The sequence below is a fragment of the Hippoglossus stenolepis genome, chromosome 2 (assembly GCF_022539355.2).
Source record: "Hippoglossus stenolepis isolate QCI-W04-F060 chromosome 2, HSTE1.2, whole genome shotgun sequence".
Taxonomy (NCBI): Eukaryota; Metazoa; Chordata; class Actinopteri; order Pleuronectiformes; family Pleuronectidae; genus Hippoglossus; species Hippoglossus stenolepis.
In genome coordinates, this window is record NC_061484.1 from 21,131,233 (window position 1) to 21,152,347 (window position 21,115).

Genomic DNA, 21,115 nt, shown 5'->3' on the forward strand with positions numbered 1-21,115 from the left:
AAAGCCGATTAACAAGAGGTGAAGTATTTCAGCACCGAGCGAACAGTTAAAAAAAATAATAAAGCAACAGAAGAGGACAGTTATTTTCTTCTTTTGATCATATCACGCTGAGAGACACAATGCGTCAAAAAATCACTTCAAGCCCTGTGATTTAAAGAAGCGAAGATGTACACACGAAGCATGCGGACACACAATCCACTCCCCCTTTCTGTCTCTTTCTCCTCTTTTTTCGCTGCTCTGACAACATGTGTTTGCTGCAGGCGTGATGTGAACAGGGGGTGTCAGCGCACCAGAACTGGGTCACGGAGAGAGAGGTAGGGGACGAGCCCATCAGTAAAGAAGAGAGATGATCCGCATTTGTGGAAAACAAACACACACCCACACACACACACAGACACACACACGTACGGACACGTGCTGCACCTGCAAGTAACATCATCAACATGCTAGCTTGTGCTGGAGGAGGGGAAGGTTAAGACCACGCCAAGGTCACAGGCTTGTTCCACACAAAGCTAGAACAACGCGCAGGTAATTAACAACGGGCACAAAGGTGATTCCACGTGTTTCCTCCCACTGGGGGAAAAAAATCTTAATCAAAGTATCTGCAGCTTCTTTAAGATGCTGAGATGCTACAATATCATTTTTATCGTCCTTTTATCAACCAACCTTGGCTATATTTTTCTCTTTTACAACAGCGTCATTGATGATTTTTTTTTAAAAATGACGATACAAAGACAACTTGTGTCTCTGTGTTTCTCTAGAACAGTAAGAGGCTCTACCATGCCTGTGAAGATAGAAAAAAAGATGAATGCAAATATGTTTCAGATGTTGTAAGCAAACACCACAGAGCCTCCATGCACTACATACATTTTAATTCTCCCCCAGACAATGTTAAACAAAGTCAGCCTTTGAAAAGAATGCAACAGATCAGTGGGTTTCTTATTAAGCAAAATAACAAACTGCATGTAACATTATTTTTCATTCTCTCAACTGACTTTTTTTCATTGATCCAAAAATGTCACAAAAATACCCCAAACTATCTCCAGCCTCGTATGTGAAGAGCAGCATGGTGGTGTTGCCTCATAGCAAGAAGGTTCTGGGTTTGAACCTGACGGCCAAAGTCATCTTAGGTTAACTGGAGATCCTAAATTGCCTGTAGGTGTGAATGGTTGTTTGTCTTTCTATGTTGGCCCAGTGACACCCTGGCGACCTGTCCGGGGAAATACCCCACCTCTCACCCAATGTCAGCCCTGATTGGCTCCAGCCCCCCCCAACTGTGACTCTCAAAGGATTAGCAGTGCAAGATAATGGATGGATGACTCATATGTGACAACGGAATTCACAAATCTTCATATTTGAGAAGTTTCAACAAGATGTTTGGTGCATTTGCTTTAAAAATGCATAAAATGATCACATCTTAAAATGTTTGGCAGTTATTTAATAAACTAATTAAAAAAAACTAACTCATTAATTAAGTAATTTATTCAGCTCTTGTCACGACATCAGTATCTTGTTCGTATTGTTAAATATCCCAATCGTAAACAGACAGAAATCCCTTTTTAGTGTGACAGCAGTCCCTGACCTTGTGTTACCTTACATCATCAATAACTGGAAAGAGTTCCACATATAGACTTGTATACAAAAGGTGGACGACATGACAGCTCCCCCAGAAAGAAGTCAAATACTCAACCCAACCGAGCCAGAGTCCGACCCCGCACCCGACAGGCATTCAGATTTTTCTTTTGTGGGAAAAACCTGGATTGGAATCATCAGATAATTTGAGTTGCGCTATCCGTGTCGGGGTCTCAGTTATGAATTACTGTAAAAAGTGAGAGGACATGGAACAGTGTCATAGAGCTGGGGTCATATGGCAGCAGTGGTTAAGTGGTCGTGACGGATCAGAGCAAGCACCCTGACACACAGGTCTCATGACTGTTACGTTCCCTATAATAAGGTAATGAGAGGCATGACTCTGATCTTTAGCTTTGTGAGATTCGATTTTGTCTTCTGCTGAAAATATTTTTGCACTGCTGTTTTACAGCAGTTGCTCTAACGTTCAAATTCTTTTACTTCTTTTCTTCAATTGTTCGGCTGCACTTGAACCTTTAATCTAGCTTCCTCCCTCTTCCTCCCCCTGGACTCCCTTTTCTCTCCCACTTCTTGGTCTCCCTGCAGTCTCCTGTAGACAAGAAAAGGCCATCCTGTCTACTGACCTTTTCTCTCAATCATTTTCTCCCTGCTACCCCATATGAATCCCTATATGCTCACGGGCAAAACACAGCCCCAAACACGCTCCCATGTCCCAGCCCACTCACAAGTGGGCAAACACTGAGGCACACATGCATGCGTACACACACAGAAAAAGAAAGAGGAAGAGACCTAAACACAAGGTTGGTCAACAGTGTTATGTGAAACTGAAAAATAGTCAAAGGTGGAAAAAAAAAACCTTTACACAACAATTTACTCAGAAAGATACAAAAAAATGAAGAACCATATTCACTCCCATGTCTTCATGAATTAAACAGAGCCAGGATACCCAGCAGGCAACACTTATTATGCACAACGTCATATTCCTCAGCACTGTCGTGTTAAGGCCAATCCCAGTTTGCCCTGATAACTCAGGGCACAAGGCACAGAAGGGCATAACACACCGTGGAGGAACATTATATCCCTATGTAGCCATTACCCGCGAGCCGCTACAGAACGCCTGGTAAATGGTCTTAAAAATCCATTCCTTAGCATCTTTTTATGGCCCCTCACGATGGAGGCTTTAAAAGTAATGAAGCTCCGGAGACCGTCTTCTTACGCAAGATCAAAGTGGCTATACCACAGAAAATGAGAGAAAGATGGAGGCAGGAGGAGGAGTGGAGTGAGAAAAGAAGATAAATGATGCTCTTCCAGGATCATGGAGGATTGATTATGATGGTCTCGCTTGGTTCCCTTCTCACATGCTCTGGCTCTCTCTCCTTTCTATCCATCTCTCCGTCTGCCGCTGCTCATTCTCTTGACTGCTTTTATTGGCCATGTGAGAAACTTTTGATCTATGACCCCCCCCCCCCTCACAAGTTTTCAGAACCGGGAGATGAACCGGGAGACAAATACACGTTTCAATTGAGGATTGGAGCTGAAAGGCACTTGTGCAGGAGGACGCAGAGCTGACATTCTGTGAGTCTACTGCAGGCAGCTTGTCTGTGGATCTTTGAAGGCCAAAGTGTCTGCCCATCACTTGGCAGAGGTAAATGGTCCAACTCAAGCTGTAGATCTATTGATTTTCTCAATGCCCTGGGTGACAGAGTGACACACACACACAGACACACACCAACTCTCTCCATCATTCCCTCTCTCCCTATCTGTCCCTCACTCTCACCCCCGCACACACACAGACTGCAGAGAATACCTGGAGGAGAGGACATTCATTCAGATGCTACGCCAACAAATGACATTTTATATAAATGGCAGCAGTTACAGTTTTGGCACTCGCTGAATAATATGCATCTGGCACACATTTATGAATATGAGCAGATTTATAGCATGGGAGGTCAGGGGTGTCTACATGGATGTGCTGCCCCTCCACTACAAACAGGGCTTTACAAATTGACCTAATTAAGTCATTAGAGATGTCATGACATGCCATTTACACGAGCATGCAAAATGTGTCTAGTCGGGCAACGCACATCATGACCACAGCGGGTTAAACACTGACATAGAGTGAGATCACACAGAAAACACACATACAGTTTACTTTCACACCCACAGAAACACACACGGAAGTCCACTTACAGTTCTGTTGTACACAGTCCTAGCAGCAAGCGAATAAACCGGTAGAGAAAAGAGCTACAGAAATACGTAGAGGCCAGAGAGAGAAAGCGAGACAGACTGAAATAAAGTGGGGAGAGAAGAGAGATGTAATGTCTTCCTTCTTCCTCTTAATGAGCTCCAGGACGATCTTCCTACATCTCTTCCCGTCAGTCCTCAGTTAGAGTAACTCCATGTGTATCTGCTCTTTAGAGTGCTGCAGGCAACACTGGCTGATACACACATTGTAAACATGCCCGCACATGAAACACACATGCACACACACACACACACATAAACACACTCCGCAGCCTACACCGTGACTGAGAACTGGCGAGAGTGAGCTATTGGCGCTACCGCTGTTGCGGCTGGGGCTGGCTTGACAGTAAGAGAGACCAGAGAGAGAGAAGAGAGAGAGAGAGAGAGAGAGAGAGAGAGAGGAGGAGGGAGCCACGAGAGGGGAGGGAGGAAGTCGACAAATACAAGCAGTTGAGCGAGAGGAGGAGGGCAGAACAACACAGAAGAGGAAGAGACTGAAAGGAAGGAAGATAAACAATTAAATGGGTAGAAATCCAAGATAGCAAGACAGAAAAGAGGAGAGAGAAAGATAGGGAAGGATATAAAGGAAAGAGGGAGGGGGGGGGAGGGGGTGAGACGGAGAGACAGGCAGAGACAGAGTTGTGTGTCACACCTCGGCTGCAGCCTGTGACTCAGACGGCCAACAGGAAAAGAAACACTTGTTATGGCTACTTGAATGAACACGAGTTATGACCACACGGTGCATGGTGTATACGTAGGAGTGTGTGTTTCCATACAACCTTTATAAACACTTCAAAACTCACACTAACATAATTGAGCATCGCCGTAAGAGGTTTGCTCACACACTCATAGTCTCTATACATTTGAACTCACTTTGGTTTTAACTATCCAGGCTCCAACCTCGGATAAAGCCGGGTTTAATTTACCCGTGCTGACACGGGGGGGGAGGGAGTAATTCCAACAGAACAAAGGAGACGCTATGCACTGGCCCTTATCACCCCCTCGCAGGTACACAAGCAAACACAATGAGAGCCACACACAAACACTTAAGGACACATGCGCACCCACCGTGACACCTAACATTTGTAAGCATGCACAATTAGATGCAAATACACCGAGCACTGGAGGTCATGGTGATGAGGACTCAACCTATTTTAATAGGGAATTGAGAGTGTAGGTGAAAGCACTGGATTCTAAATTGCTCATTTGCCATTATTAATGGGATTTTTGTTTGGCCTGTGGTGATGCTGGTGGCAGTTTTCTTTCTGAAACTGAAAAAGTGACCTGCAGTTATAGAGCCTCGGAAAATGAAGACCAGCTGCAGGACTCATTCCACAGAAACCTGAAGCTGCACCACCGCTGCTGCACAAAGAGCTGTACACCTGTTTATTCAACGTTCAGGGAAACTCGACTCAGTACGAAGAACCCTGAACTGGAGGTTGTCATTGAAGCTTTTGTTAATGTGCATCTCATCAAGAATCCATTGTTGTCACGATCGACAACATCAGTTACATTGATGAGTCCCAGCCACTGCTGCCACAGAGCGCTGGTCGCCTGTTTATTCAATATTTATTAATATTGAACGTATTGTGTGTCCACATTGCACCAGATTCAACCTTGCATTTCTTTGGGCCCTTAAAAAGACACTTGTCAGCTGTGAAGCCGATAAGATGAACGGTTCTTGAGATACACAAGCCACACAGAGACAGACAGAGGTTTACGGAATTATTAGATGGATGAGGTTTTCTGACCTGGGTACCAAGTGGAAGCCAGACAATGACAGTGCATGAGCTCATTCCTGCCAAAGATTTACCACAGATGCTTCCCAGTTTGCCAACAAACTGCTTCCTCGGACTATGCGGCAATATTAATGTTCATCTGTGCTGTTACCAAACCCATTTGTAAATTTTTTGGTCCATGATTTATGGCCTTTTTTTGTGCACTCCCACTGTATAAATCTGCATACAACGGGAATTAGTTTGGAAATTACATGATAAGAAATGTATGTTGAATAATGGCATGCAGAGAAACCAAGATCAAAGATCATTCGAGTTATGAATCCAGGAAATAATGAAAACAGGCATGTTTTTAATGCCGTACTTTGAAGTTCAACATGTTTGACATATTCACACATAGAGCATTCAAACTGTGAGTTCCTGAAAAGCACATTGACACCGAGTGGGATTGGTCTCGCATTCCGCAGGGGAGCTCAGGGAAAATGTGTGAGGCTCCTGGTTGGAAGGGGAAAAGCCTAAGTCCCACCTAATTCCTACGTTTTAGCATTTTTTAACTAGCATTCGCAGCTGCCTGAACGCTATCACAGCTGTACATGCACGCACACATTATTCACGGGCCTTATGTAAATCTGTAGGCAGCATGTTAGTCCCTGTAAACATCACAGAACAAATGCCCCTGGCAGCCGAACTCACCCCACAGATGGAAACAAGGGATCTTAGACAACCAGTCACCCCCCAAACCCAGACAGGCACAGACAAAAGCAGGCAGTTGTGTTTTCCCCCGGGTGAGCCGATGTTCTCATTCTTTGCTGTCTACCCTCAACATTGTCCTCTCACTCTCTCGCTGACTTATTCTTTTCACGGTCCTCTACCTTGACCTCATTCCCCTGCTTTTGATCTGTTCAAAAGAAAAAAAACTGGAAAGTCTGCAGACAGACAGAGACTCAGCCAGACCGGAGCTCACCCCCTTTTGCCCTTCCCCATCTGTTTCTTCAGTGCTTTACCAACAGCCTACATTAACAACACAGTCACTCCACAGCAGTACTGTCCCCTCGCTTTAGGAACGACAGAAAACACGATACAACATTCAATATTTCTACTGAAGGTGGTGTCGTGCAATAGTGTTGCATTAAAGTTGTTTTGGTTTCACATTGCAATTAAGGGAGCAGATTAAAAAAAGAATTGTATAACATAAAATGACACAAAACATCCTGTAATCATCACCTACTGCGTCTATCTATGGTCGACATCAATTGGTTTGTAGATGGGTGTGCGTCCATTTGAATGGAGAAAAACAAATGAAGCGGTTCATTGTTAATGGATAATTCAGTTGCCACTCGAAAACATCCTCTTGTGCATTATATTGTCAAAGACTACAAGCAATCCTGTGAGCCTGGGCAACTCCTTTTCTAGAGAGACCAGGAACTCTTTCCGCTTCTTTTTCCTCTTTTGTGTAACACAGTCTCTACTTCCTGCAATTAGTCCAATAGTCCAAACTATCGTACCATGGTTCTTTTGATCTGGTTCGGTCGGATTACATTTTGGTCTGTTGGTCCGGACAGTCGTCCAAGGCTCCTTTCAAAACTGTTAATTTGGTTTGGATTAAACTGAAAAGCTTTGGAGCAAACAAGTTAGGTGTCAAAATCCCCTTAATGTTGCTCATTTAAGCATATTTACATAGTTACTCATCCTTCTTCGCAGTGTTTCCCCGAGTGTGTAGAAAAGCTGCATTTAATAAAAATATCCTATGATTCACTCTAACAAGAGAAGAGGTTTTAAGGATGAACTTTCATTCTCTCGGATTTATAGTATCGACAATATCTCCCAGCCTTGAAGTATTTCATGACTTTAAAACATCTTTTTTAAAAACAACTCCTCGAAAAATGGTTCATGGTGTAATGAGGGTTGTCTTATTCAGGCCAAAAGGGCAGGTCCTGCTTTGGAGATTTGATGCAGTGATCTGCTGGATGTAATCGATCCTTCAACCTGAGCCGACTGAAGGTGCTGATCCTCAGGCAGCGTGTGTGCTCCGAGCTATGTGAGGCATTGTAATAACACTGATTTGTGTTTAGATACAAACTACTTTGATGTGTTCTTCTAGTGCCTTTTTGCCTTTACACGCCTTATTAATCATTTGTACTATTTTTGCCCGCCTTATGAATAACTTTTGAAATGTATCAAAGGCACAAAATGCACCTACTGTAAAACAAAGTCTCCGTCTCGTTGTGCAAACATGAAACTGAAACGAGAGATAAATGCCTTCTGGGCCTGGGTTTGATAAAAAGAAACTTTAATCTTTTTCAACTCTAGTAAGATTAGGGAGTGTAAAATCATGGAAGTGGGCTCGTAATTGGCATAGCTTTCCATGAGTTAACGTCTGCGCTCATATAATTCAGTGATTATGCTTATCTCGCTTTGGTGTCAGACGAGTGTAACTTACCATGAGAACACATTGAGGGTTTAAGAAAAAAAATCAATTGCTGAACAAAATTATGAAGTGGACTATGAGGAACAACTATAAAGGTTTTATTATTGTATATTATAATAAAGTGTTTTGTCCATCCATTCATCCATAAGCTATACTGCCAATCCCTTAGGGGCTGGGGCCAATTACAGCTGACATTAGACAAAAGGCGGCGCACACCCTGGACAGGTCGCCAGCGTATCACAAAGCCAACATGCAGAGACAACCATCCATGCTTACATTTAGACCTATGGGTAATTTAGAGACGCCCAATCTGCATGTCTTTGGACAGAGAGAAGAAGCCAGAGTACCCGGGAGGATGTTATGATTACATGTATTATGCTATAATTGCAGCTACAGTGGTGCAGTTGTGTCAATGCTAAATGCATGTGGTGGTTCAATTAGCCAGCTGTACTGCAGGAATACAGCTTTATTGAAACATGCCTTACAATGACAAAGTCAATCCTCATCTCACCTTTGATAATGTTGCGCTGAATATCAAGTTGCAGATTTTCCACTGAAAGAATTTACCTCTCTACTGTGCTATTTTCACCATTGTGTCTCTGCAGTTTGCCAGAACAGGATCTTTTCTGGAACTGTGAAATGTGCTTTGCAATCAGATAACATCTTGATTCATGTTTGCTACCACAGACTATTCAACAAAAATCACACATCAGCCATACGCTGAGAAGGAGGTAGCTGAATGTGTTCAGTCGACTGAAAATAGTTCTGTAGTTCTGTGATGCAATATCTGCTTCTCAAAAAAAACACACACACAAACACACGCTTTCTGTGCAATAACCACAGGATCAGATAATATATTTTTGCATCTGACTCTCAGAGGAGGCTGGACTTTTTCAGCCTGAAAGGTGAATACTCACTGAGTGCTGGGAGACTCTGGTTTCCTCCAGGAGAAACTCCTTTGTAGGATTCCTTTCCTGCAGTTACTGTAAGTACAGATACATCTATAGAGTCATGTATGATAAATGATGCAGAGGTAATATCCCTCTTTCTCACAAATCAGCTTCCAGAGGATCTGTGATTCTTTGCGACAGACGAGGCAAGAAAAAACAGTGAGCGTTCAAACCCACTCACATTCTTCATCTTGTTGATGCTTGCCCCCAAACAAAAATCCCTTCCTACCATTCCATTTTTTCCTCACACTATCCTCACTCTATACATGCTCTTGCTTTCTTAGCTACGTCCCTTTGATGCCTGGTCAACCATCAGGAAACAAGAGGTTTTTCTGACAGAAGGCTTCTTGTACTACTCAGGGATTTCCACAATGATAAGGATGTGCTTGAATACCATTAAATAGAAGATGATATCCCCGTGTCCATGTTTATCTGGCAGGTAGGATGTCTTGGAGAAAAAGAAACTCAACTTGTCGCAAATGCAGCTTGCCCTTGGAAACACACTACCACCCCCCCCACACACACTCGCTCCATAAACTTTAATAGCTAACCCCACTGCAGAATAAGAAAAAAATCAAGGCTCCCTTCACTCACAGTCTGTAAACACGACTTGGTAAGCAGGTCCTAAGCCACATTCAAATCCCCCATACTGACTTGAATACTACATTTAAATTGCAGAACTGCAAACTTAAGGCAGATTTGATGGACTTGCATTTTAATAGACGGCTGTTTTTGTCTCTGTTTACAATGTGCAGGCTTTTCTTATCAGCCACTTACTGAGAGCTGCTATCAGCGGAACCTGACAGAGGCTGCGGTTTACAGCTTCCCCCCCCTGCTCTGAACTTGGTGGTTGAAGTTGAAGCCCCAAAATGCAGCAGTGGAAAGAAGTTGCACGCAGAGCAAAGCAATGATGCACTTTTATCATTGTATCACCCACAAAACATGTTGCTAAGCTCTTCTTCCTGTTTGTCATATCACCTCTGTTATTGCAAGCATGGCATCTGTAACTAGTTTTTCTGAGTCTGGCATCAACAAGACATCTCTCAGACAAACAAATGGAGCCAGTCGTGTTGTTCACAGCAGAGTCACAACAGATAGTTATTCCATGTGTTCATATTCTTACATGGAAGGATAAGAGCAAATGTGCAGGTTGCAGTTTCCTGACTTTATGCAACAGCAAGAAGCTGCTAGCTCCCCCCCAGGCCTGTAAAGCTACAGGCTATATTGTGCTGCTCTCTCTACCCCCACTACCCCCTTTTTTGTGTCTTGAACAGACACACAAACACACACACGCACAGTAATAGTACTATAATATGCTAGCTCATGCCTGGAGTGGTTGATAGCGCTCTTCTTCAGAGAGCAGGGCTATAGGGGGTTTGAAAGTAAACAGCTCGGATCAAACCAACTCTCGGCTCCCTTTGAAGAGTTGGAGACAATTACGGAGATCAATGGTGCAGCCCAGAGGTGGTTAACAGCCTAGACAGGCAGACAGACAGGGATTGATGCCCCGTAAGATCCAGAGATGCTGCTCCTCAACGACTTCATTGTACAGTCAAATCCAAGGGGTGCCGCTTCCTCGCTCAACATACATGAAGGAGCACAATCAGCTCTGCCCCACTTGAGCTTTTATTACAGGATAATGAGAGCTGTGTTTTCTCTTTTCTTGCAAAGGACTGTGCCTGTATTAAGGTGTGAACGTTGCATGTTGCTGTTCTCTATTTTTGACATTGATGACATCATTTATACAATGATAAAAAAAAAACGGCATTGACAGACTAAAAAACTGCACTAAACAGTGTCAGGTGTGTGTGTTCATTTATGTGTGTGTGTGTGTGTGTGTGTCACTGCTGGTGCAAGAGGTGAGCCACAAACTCTAGCTTAAAAGCACTCACTCTTTCTGTGTAGGAGTTTCAGAACAGGCACCTGCCCTCTACCTTTCCCCTGTGGGATAACATAAAGCTAAGTCAGTATAGAAGCTGCAGTTTCAGACGGCTCGCGCCACCTTGGCTTAGTAAACAACGAGATGCAGGAAAGAGTGGGAGAAGTGCAACATCCGTCGGCTATTCTTGTTCCTCATCACACCACAGACATGTTAGTTACCAAAATGACATCTTTGCAAGTTGATGTGGAATAACGCCAACGAAAGAGCCCTTTGAACTAAATATGCTGCTTATATGAAAGTAGAATTTGTCCTTTGTGGCTGTGAGATAGCAGATGAATAGATTCAGAGACAGTTTTTTTTGTTGTTGTGAACATTCATGTACAGAGCATAAGATTCTTCAAAAAAGAGAGATTAGATCAAAACAAATATATTTGTATTTCCCGAGGAGGGAAAAAGTAATGCCTCTTTGAAATGATTAATGGCTTCCCACCCTCTTTGGGCGTGCAGAGGGGAAACAATGATGACTGATTTCAGATTATCATATAATACCATCTGCGCTGACAGAACGCAACAACAAAGCGACAACATGAACAGTTCTGCCCCACAATCATTTACTTTTCAGTCCCCCTGGGTGAGGGGATGAGGAGAGAAGCAACATGTCATTATTTCCATCCGCTAACGCAGAAGGAAGACACGTGACGGTATCCTCTGATGTTTGCTCACAGTGGCGCTTCGACAGAAAGTTGTGAGTAACTGTCACAAAATGCTGTATTACATCTATCTCAATTGACCAACCGCAGAGTTTTAATTGCAGCCACCCAGCATGACCATAAAGTACAGTGACAAGCACACACAATTAGAAAACCTGCTTGCCCAGAGGCTCGCACATGCACGGCCCTGGCATGGCGAGCACATCAGTGGCTCAGCTAGCCATGGTCTCTCTCTCACATACACACACACACACACACGCACAGTCAAATAGCATCAGCAGTTTCCACCAATGTCTCTCTCAAAGGAAACCATTACACTGCAGAAACCCACAGGAAGCCAGGCAGAAAGGGGATTTTCTCAAGCACTTTTTTCTCTCTTCCCCTCTCTTCTCTCTTTTTCGCGTAAAAAAAAAAAGGGGGGGGGGAAACGAACTTACACTAAGCTACTTTACCCAGAGAAAAAAAAGATTAGAGTCAGCCAAGCGTCTAATTCACCTGTGACCCAGTAATTCATTTGGCTGATAATCTCCTATTGCAGGTGACACTAACAATCAACAATATGATGCGTAGAGCGGCAGGGGAGGGTTAGGGGGAGGTACGGGCTGGACTGATTGGTGGAGGACATATTTGATTAAATTCTCAAATGAATAATGCATTATGAAATTGATCCAGACAAATCCCACCTTGAGGAGATTGGAGTAGGACGATACATGGAAGGGGTTTGGAAGAGGTTATGACAAAGGGGCGTTTTTCCTGGAAAGGTCCTCTTCAGCATCAAGTGGTCACCTGGTGCTTGATAAGGCAATTTGCCACGCTTCATTGATATGCATGTCACCTGCATGCACACAGAACACACTGTGACTTGCATGCACAGCAGCAGATTATGGGAGATATCGGACCAAAAGGATGTAGAATATGTCCACAACCTTTTCTGTCTGATGGCCTTGGGAAAAGCCAAATACGAGTTTTAGCTTTCTCCTCATGTATTGGTTCCAGTTATGTTTTTTTAGGGGAATGAAGGTAACCTGCTCGAAGTAAATACAAAGTTATACATTATACGAACATTATCTTTACAAATGTACAATGAATAGTCTGATATTTGGGGAAATACACAATTCGCCCCCTTTGTTTAGAGTTACATTAGAGGATGGATACCACTCTGAATCCTGGAGGTGGTTAGCTAATGTTATCATAGGTTTAGCACGGGTAAAATAAACAAGATATAGACTGTATAGAAATGGAAGTAGGCTCTGGGTCTGGAAAGTGAAGCTGAAACAGAAGTGTCTGAAATCTGTATTCTCTTGAATGACAAGCAGAGGGCGACTCCACCGGTTGTGTTTGTTTCTATATGAGTCTCAGAGCAAATGGACCTACTTCTCATTTAGTTTAATAATGTCAGTAATTGTTTTCCTGTGGAGTTTATAGTCTCACTTGTTTTTAGTCTTCTTCTCTACAGCATTGGTACATTATCGTCCCATTTGGAGTGAAATAGACAATAAAGTAAGCATTGGGGCATTGATACTGTGTGACTGACAGGTAGTAGCAGTGTCCTCATCCTCCTCTGGGGTGGGGGGGGGGACTGTGGGTTATCACTTGGTTGGAACAAGTACACATATGTTAATATGTCAATATTCTCATCTGACACTTAACAAGAAGAAAGCGACTAAGCAAATTCCCAAATTGTCAAACTTTTGTATTTCCCAAAATGTTAAAAAAATCTTTTATTGTTGCTCTTTGCTTTTCTCTCTCCCCATTTTCAGCTTTTGTATTTACTCTACTGTGCAGATGGACATTGACAGAGGCTTAAGTTTTTTAAAATACATTCATTTGCACATTAAATATGAAAATTACAATGGATTGGTGTTGTCTATACACTTATGATTGTTGTTCTTGTTGCATATTTGCATTCATTTGAATGTGCAGGTGAAGTTTGTGTCCTTTCCTCAGTCTTGTAAAATTTACCACTGTAAATACAATTGAAAATTCACTTAATTTGTTGCCACTCAAGTCGCTGCTTTCAGTGCGGCTTCCCTTTATTGCTTGTGTATAAATAGACCATCACTTGTGTTAACTTGTGGCTTCACCCCGGGAAGAAAGGGCGTCTCCTCGTGGCTACGGGACCAGACATCTGCTCAGCAGTTTTTATAAGTAATTAGCTTCTCTGCTTAGACTTGGATGGTTGCTTTTAATGAGTGTGCATTATACCAACAACTGTTTTCACGAATGAATGCTCGCAACAAAACCTGGAGTGCACTTAATTTCCCGCAATTGTTAATATTCACTGGCACCATGAGTCACTTTATTGGACCGCATGTCAACACAGCGGGGTGAACAATGTGGAAAACAAAGTAATTAACTGGTGTCTTCCTAAATACAGTAAACAGCCGTTTGAGGTATCGTCAGCCAATGGAAGTGAAACCATTACAGTGAGAAAACACTTTGGAAGGAGCCCGAGATGTTTTCAAACACATCACTCCAGTGTGACATGTTGCTCTGCTAACAGCCCGTCCATGGGGCTTTTCAGACGTCATGTGAGACATATGGAGTGTTAACCTGACATGGCAGAGTGAGTGCCGGGCTGTCAATAAAAATGCTTTAGAGTGTTTAAACCCCCTGTTCTCTTGGGTCAGAGACCATTTATTCCCCTTCAATTGTCATCCGTCTGGCTCCGGCACGTTTACAAGTATGCTAAAGTTAGCAGGATTTTCTTTTTAACAAGAAAAGGTGACCGGAACAGTGCTTTCGAAGCTTTGGAGGAAAATCTTGCACTATCTCTAGCGTACATGGTGAAGCAGCACTCACATTCATTACTGTCAAATGTTTCCGTCTTCTGAAAGGGAAATTCCATCAAGGTTTTGGAGGCTTGCCATATATTATGCATCCATAATACTCAAAGCTGCCACAGACTCTTTAATGATAAAGCTTGATTATGATGCTGTGTAAAAAACATGACAGTTTTTTCCTCCTAATACCTGTTATCCATTTTCAATGCATGGGGCCAATAGACCGTCTATAGAGATGGACGACGCGTCTCCACTTCCTCCCACTATCCAGAAATGAAGCCAAAATACCCCAGATACAAACACTGCATTTTCATAGCATCAAATAACAAATTAATACCCGAGTTACTGGAACAATAAACACTTGAACAGTCGCCAGGGGGTGATCGAGATGCTTTACTTTTGGGGGGGGCCATCATGTCGTCCATCTTCAAAGACAGTAAATGATGTGGCCTCCAATACTCAGTACTTTCAGGTTCCTTTAATGTTGATTCTTTAGAAGTATTTTGTTAACAACAAAGTGAAAGTTTCACCTATTATAATTATTGGACGCTCTCTTCCACCTCTGGTATTTTATCCTCTGCCTTTCGCTTGTAGTCGTTGTTGTTATAAATGCTGAGGCCATTGGCAGCAGTAATGTGTTGAATACAAATCAGAGGCTTTATAATCAAGTGAATAATTAGCAAAAGCTGCAACGGCGCTGAAATGTCTAACTTTGAGAAATTAGTTGAAATTAGGGGAAATTCATGAAAGAGGATTTCCGAAGAAAGCCCCTGATGCTTGATGGCTATTGGGCAAATTAAAGAGAGGCACTTTCTGGGTTTGAAGAGGCAAGTGGAAGTTCACAGAAGTGTAATTGTGCAATCCATCAAATGCAGTCTTTGTTGTCTGCCTGGGTGGAATGCGATATTAAATGCACATAAATGAGCATAATTTATGGCCAGCTGGAATGGGCAGAATGAGAGAGCGAGAGTGGCAAAAGTGGAACTTCTGTGTACAGTATATCATATCATAATCAGTGAAACTACAGCAGTTTTCCCTGGCGAAAGAGAGTCCATTACATCATGGATGTCTGCTGAAAGCCAAGAGCTTCTCACAAACACACACCCACATAAATATAACGATGTTTCATCATCTACAGAGTTAACTAATCGCTGTTGTGACTCGCAGAAGTCGCACCTCCGCTGGATTTACACAGTTGATTCAAACGTCTCCGATTCAAATAAAGATCAGGGAACTAAAGCAGCTTGCTACTGAACGATTAGGTAGAATGAACTATAAGGGACGTGTTGATTAAACTCATTATACAGAAAATACAACTAACTGTGCAGCCACTACATGCGTCTTAGCCTGTTTCATATATAGTTATTCTTAAGGATGACCACTGGTCTGGTCCCTGAACAGAATAAGAATTTGGGAGAAATGAAAAAGAGGAGTGCTTGTACCATCTCTCAGTTTAATCTATGTGATGCCCATGGGCAAGACCCTTGAGCCCTCAACCATACAAACATAACAGACTATTAAACTTATGTGAGCAGCGGTGGCCCAGGAAATGGAGTGGGTCATCTGTTTATTATAGGGGTGGCCGTGTGCACGACAGTAAAAACAATCTTGGACCTGAGTGTCATTGTGTTGTATGAACGAGAGGCCAACTGAAAAGAGATTTTTTCCATTAAATCTGCAACATGTAATTTGTTTCCTATTGTTTTTGGTTGAAATTTGATCCGAGATATATCCTGATGTCTGAAGGTGCTGAGCCGTCTGCTGCGATGCTGACTCACTGATCAGCCTGGCAGCGGTGCAGAGATATTCCCCTCTGAAGTTTCTGAGACAACCTTGCCCTTCTAACCAGTCACAGAAGGCCAAAGTCTGTGGTGAGAGCCCATCATGCTCGATCAATGCATGAATGTGCTTCTGGTCTCCTCCTCCTCTTGCACTGGAGACCTCTAACTTATAGAAGCTCCCCGATGTTGTTGATATGACGGACTCAGAGGTAAGCAAGCTCCAGGATCGTGCGTTAGCTGAGACAACACGTTAGCTTGATGTCCAGAAGAAGTTGCATGTCGTGGCTTTAAGGTAGAAAAGCAGTGCAGTGAATTTACCACTTAGCATGGTTTTGCTGGAAAGTGTTTGAAAGTGTCTAAATTATTGTTTTAAAAAAAGAACTGCTATCACGTAGACCACCATGAATTAATAATGGTTAAAGCAAACAATGCATGTTATGCGCTTCTTTTGATGAAACAATATTATGATGAAACAGACCATAAGATATAGAGGAGGCTCTAGACACAGAATAATTTAATAAGGCAGGGCACGCTGTTATGTACTGATTATCTTTTATGACATTTTAATGTACTCTGTCAACACAACACAAATAGGACAAGAAGGTACGAATCCATTAGAATGAAATGCAATCAATTAAAGCAGCAGACCTGACACTGAAATAGAGAAAAACGGTTTCATGCTGCTTGAGGCCAAAATAACAGTATGATTAGAGTATCTTCAATCTTCAGAGTGAGCAGGTGAGCAGGTAGGAAAGAGAGAGAGGTCACTAGTTTGAGTGATTTTAATATTGCTGACTTGATCAGCAGTAATTTTTAGCGCTGGTGACATTGGCCGACATTGGCACAATGATGGTGAAGGAAGCAAAGTGGCCATCAGACAAGAGACAGTCCTTATCTGAGGACTGTTACTCTCGTAGGTTATCACTGCTCAGCTGTCCACCCAATCACTACCCAGACCTTTCTTGGATATCTCTGAGATTGGTTCTTGTAAAAGTGTGTGTGTGTGTGTGTGTGTGTGTGTGTGTGTGTGTGTGTGTGTGTGTGTGTGTGTGTGTCTATCTCGATCTCTGACTGTCTGCTCTGTCTCCCTGTCTGCTCCCATTTCTCCCCCTTCTCTCGTTGCTGGCAGTAAACTTGTGCACTTACAGAAAATTCCCAACACATTGACACTCATCCAGCTAAAAGCAACTGGCTATGCCAAAAATATGTCAAGTCACCGTTTTTTACACATCATGATTATTGACAGGGTAGGATTAACTGAGGCCGGGATTCTCCATACTTCAGCAGTTCATAATTGGAGCGACAATTCACCACGGAACAGAGGCTGCTCACACAGGCCTCCTCAGAGGTGGCTAATATCTGCCAGTCAAACAGGCTTCAAATCAGTTAGACAGCAGAAAGAGAGAATCTGCAACATAGGGCCGGCCGATAAAACAAGATCAATAATAATCACAATACAATTACATCATAAGCCATATAACAGAAGTAAGTATTGATAAATAAGTATTGATCTTTAAAACCCCAACGTCTTTAAACTAAATGATATACATTTTTATCTTTATATATATTTTTTGACCATATCACCTAGCCCAAGAAACACAAGATTAGGTATTAAGTTACTACAAACTGTTGTATCCAATGTAATGTCCCATTGGCCTATGTCTGCAAAAAACATTATTTTATCACATAATTTTATGGAATTTGAACTTTTTTTAATACGTGACATTTGTCATCCAAAACAGCACAGGTCTCATTCTCTTAACATTCAGTGGTGAGTCATTTCATTGAACAACTAAAATGAGTGTTTTATTTGCAGCCTTAGAATGCAATGCGTGCAATAAAACGGCGACAAGAATATATAATAATTTCTAAAGTTGTTCTTAAATTGTTCCCTTGAGAACAGTGGCTTCAATAATTGTAGAGTTTGTAGCTATTGGGACTCTTCCTCCAACTAAACTGAGTAACTGCAGAGGACGGGCCTTGGTGACCAAAGACCCAACAGTTATTCAGACGTCCTCTGCAGAGATGGAGGAACCTGCCAATGAGACGTGCATCTCAGCAGCAGTCCATCAATCAGGCCTTTATAGTAGAGTGGCTAGACGGCAGCCACTTTGAGTAAAAGGCATATAGCAGCCTGCTTGGGTTTGCCTAACAGCATTAGGAGGGGAAAAAAAGATTATCTGGTCTGATGAGACAAAAATTTAACATTTTGGCCAGAGCTCAATTACCCTATTTCTGGCGAACACCAGGCACTGCCCATTACCTGGCTGGATACATGCCTACAGTGAAGCATGGTGGGGGAAGCATTATGCTTCTCAGCAGCAGCAACAGGGAGACTGGTCAGAATGGAGGGAAGGATGAATGCAGCCAAATACAGAGAAGGTCCCTGAAGAAATATGTTCATTCTGTCATGATGAGGAAGTGAGTGCAGATTGATTCGCAAATATTTACAATTTTATCCATTTAAAATTTCCATCTACAACCAAAGGAAATGTGCAAAAGATTTTGATGGGTAGAAGCTGCTGCATGTGCAGATGTATGGCACCAAAGTGAAATGGATCATGACACAGTATGATTGAAATGATAAAAGTGCAGCTTTAGAGCTTTAAGATATCACAATGTAAAACAACGCATCAGAAGGAAATAACAGCTTCAGATTCACACCCTGAGATCTCAGTGTGGTCTAACAGCATTTACTTTTAACACAGTGAAAAATGTTCTGACAAGATTTGAAAATCATATTTGAACTGTTATGAAAAGTCGAGCAGGGGACCCAGTGAAAATCCAACAATACCTCCCATTTCCCTGCTTTGGGGCTCCCATTGTACAACCTCTATCCAATTTCCTCAGCCTGTGTGTGTCTATGTGTATGGGGGGAGGGGGCAAGCAATTTGAGATGCAACTTTGATCAGTTCTATTCTCCATTGCCTTCTGAATCACAGATATCTTGCTCAATCCCTTTAGTGAACATGGTGTGACGGTATATGTGTTTATCAGGCCACAGGACAAAATGGCCATTATACAGTAGTAACACAGTAAAAAAAAAAAAAAAACCTTTACTGGTGTTTTACTTGATTTAAAACATTTTATGGCAGCTTTATGGAAATGACTCGTGTTTTTCCCAGACGGGGTCTTTTGTTTGTCACACTATTGAGCACATCTCAGAGACCAATCAAAATTTCTCGCCCTGGCCAGTAATAGAAATGCAAACTGAAAACTGCATAACACGTTCGTTCCAGATAGCAGCGAGCAAAGGCAGGGTAAATGCGAATGTGATTAGAGAGAGAGGTTCTTACAGAGGCAGCTGTCTTATTCCCTTTATACCACAAGAACACTCAGTAATGGGTTTGCACTGACAGCAAACCACAGGTCTGTCATTAGGCGCTTGTCTCCGAACCTCTTCACAGAGGTAAGTGAGCATAAATGTGAGGCACCAACACACAAAAATAATCTCATGTGCCTCTTCCACATGCTTTTAACTCGAGGTCTATTTATCCTGCATCTTTCAGATGGGCCCTGCTCTGATTTCTAATAAGCTTTGAAGATAATCGAAGGCTGCTAAGGTTTATACCATGAGCCTTAAATGTTTGCTCTGACCACATTGTCCAGTCTTCTATACAGTTTCTATACATTTGAAACAAGGATCACTGCCCTGCAGTTGTATGCCTCCACCAAACATACATTTTTTCCCCAGACTCATGAGGTCAACGTTTAACACGACAGTGTGCTCCTGCAGCATGTCCCACAGAATTAATGTGATCTATGGCGTTAACGTGTTCGAGCATGAAGGTCACATTCCGAGTGACAGGTACACAGGGAGTGAAAGAGAGTGTACTGCATTGGATGCCACTTGTGGGTACACACACACACAACTGCAGCCGAAACAATGAGATCTGGATGCATGGATGGTAAAAATGTTATGGACCAAAGTGTGAGCGTATGGTAGGACGAGCTCGCACGTAGCAAAAAGTGTAGGACATTTTTTGGTTCATTATGAAACAGTGGCGAGAAAAAATGAAATATGGAGGGCTGCCACCGTCTAGATAATTAAAGGGAAGCACTGGCTTCTCTATGGCCTGTATTCAAAATGTAAATATGTATTTTCTGGGTTTGCATCTTAGATTAGCAGATTAGTTACACTTTGAATCTGTGTTTAACTCATAATATTCACAGATTTGATTAAGCTTATGATAAACCTGCTGTAAATGAAGGGATCTCTGTGAAGTACATAAGGGCTGAAAGGTAATTTATTGCCTCTGAGTCATTCTGAGTGCAGTTGCAGATAAGACATCAGTGACAAAGTAAGGTTATACCCTCATCCTTTGACAACCAGAGTTTGAGGGGGAGGGGATCACTTACACCTGAGATATCTAACCCGGCCGTACTCCTTTTCACACCTCCACCCACTGACTTATCGTTCTATCAGCCCGGTGCATGCTCTCAAATATTCATGACCATGCAGCCAGTGTCATCTTAGAATATCTAAATGGGAAGCCCAAGGCAGAGGGAAATCATCCTACTATGAAATTCCCCGGTCCTGTACGAATGTTAAAGCAGTCGTCTATAAACCACGCTCCATCAGTTTCCTCCTTCCTCAGTGTTTCAATTTCATCCCCCTCTTATTTCCACTCCAAAACTCCTATGGTGAAAAATGCAAATTTTACAAAGTTTCTATAAACTGTATATATTTGTGTTTAGTGGTTACCATGTGTGGTGTGTACCTTCCATTGAGGAGAATCAGCTCATGGCACAAAGGGGGCTGACGCGTTGTGCCAGCTCATGTTCAGGGTCACGCCTGTGTCACTTAAAGACTCTCTAATGAGACACTGACAAGCACGCTGGGCCCAGCCGAGCGGAGTTAAAAATCTAAACGCCACAGCACGAGAGCACTGGTGCCAGAGAAAAACTAAATAAAGAAGAAAAAAAGATCTTCAAGTATTTTCAAGGCCAGGATATGAGGCATACAGAGAGAAAGGAAGAGGGAGTTTTGTTTTTTCTGATGTTCACAGAA

The 21,115-nt window shown here is 42.6% G+C and overlaps 1 protein-coding gene across 8 annotated transcripts in view; it reads right to left on the reverse strand.

Moving 5' to 3' along the window:
- The window catches only part of inpp4b (inositol polyphosphate-4-phosphatase type II B), a 196,824-nt gene that overhangs the window by 75,839 nt on the left and 99,870 nt on the right, over positions 1 to 21,115 (reverse strand). The window contains exon 1 of one of the 8 annotated variants that reach the window (XM_035168568.1): positions 8,916 to 9,065. The exons of 6 other annotated variants lie outside the window; for them this stretch is intronic. The gene's annotated coding sequence lies outside the window, so the exon portion shown is untranslated. Of the gene's footprint in view, positions 1 to 3,780; positions 4,177 to 8,915; positions 9,066 to 21,115 lie in introns of those variants that run through there. One more of the 8 variants, XM_035168565.1, reaches the window with a different exon arrangement.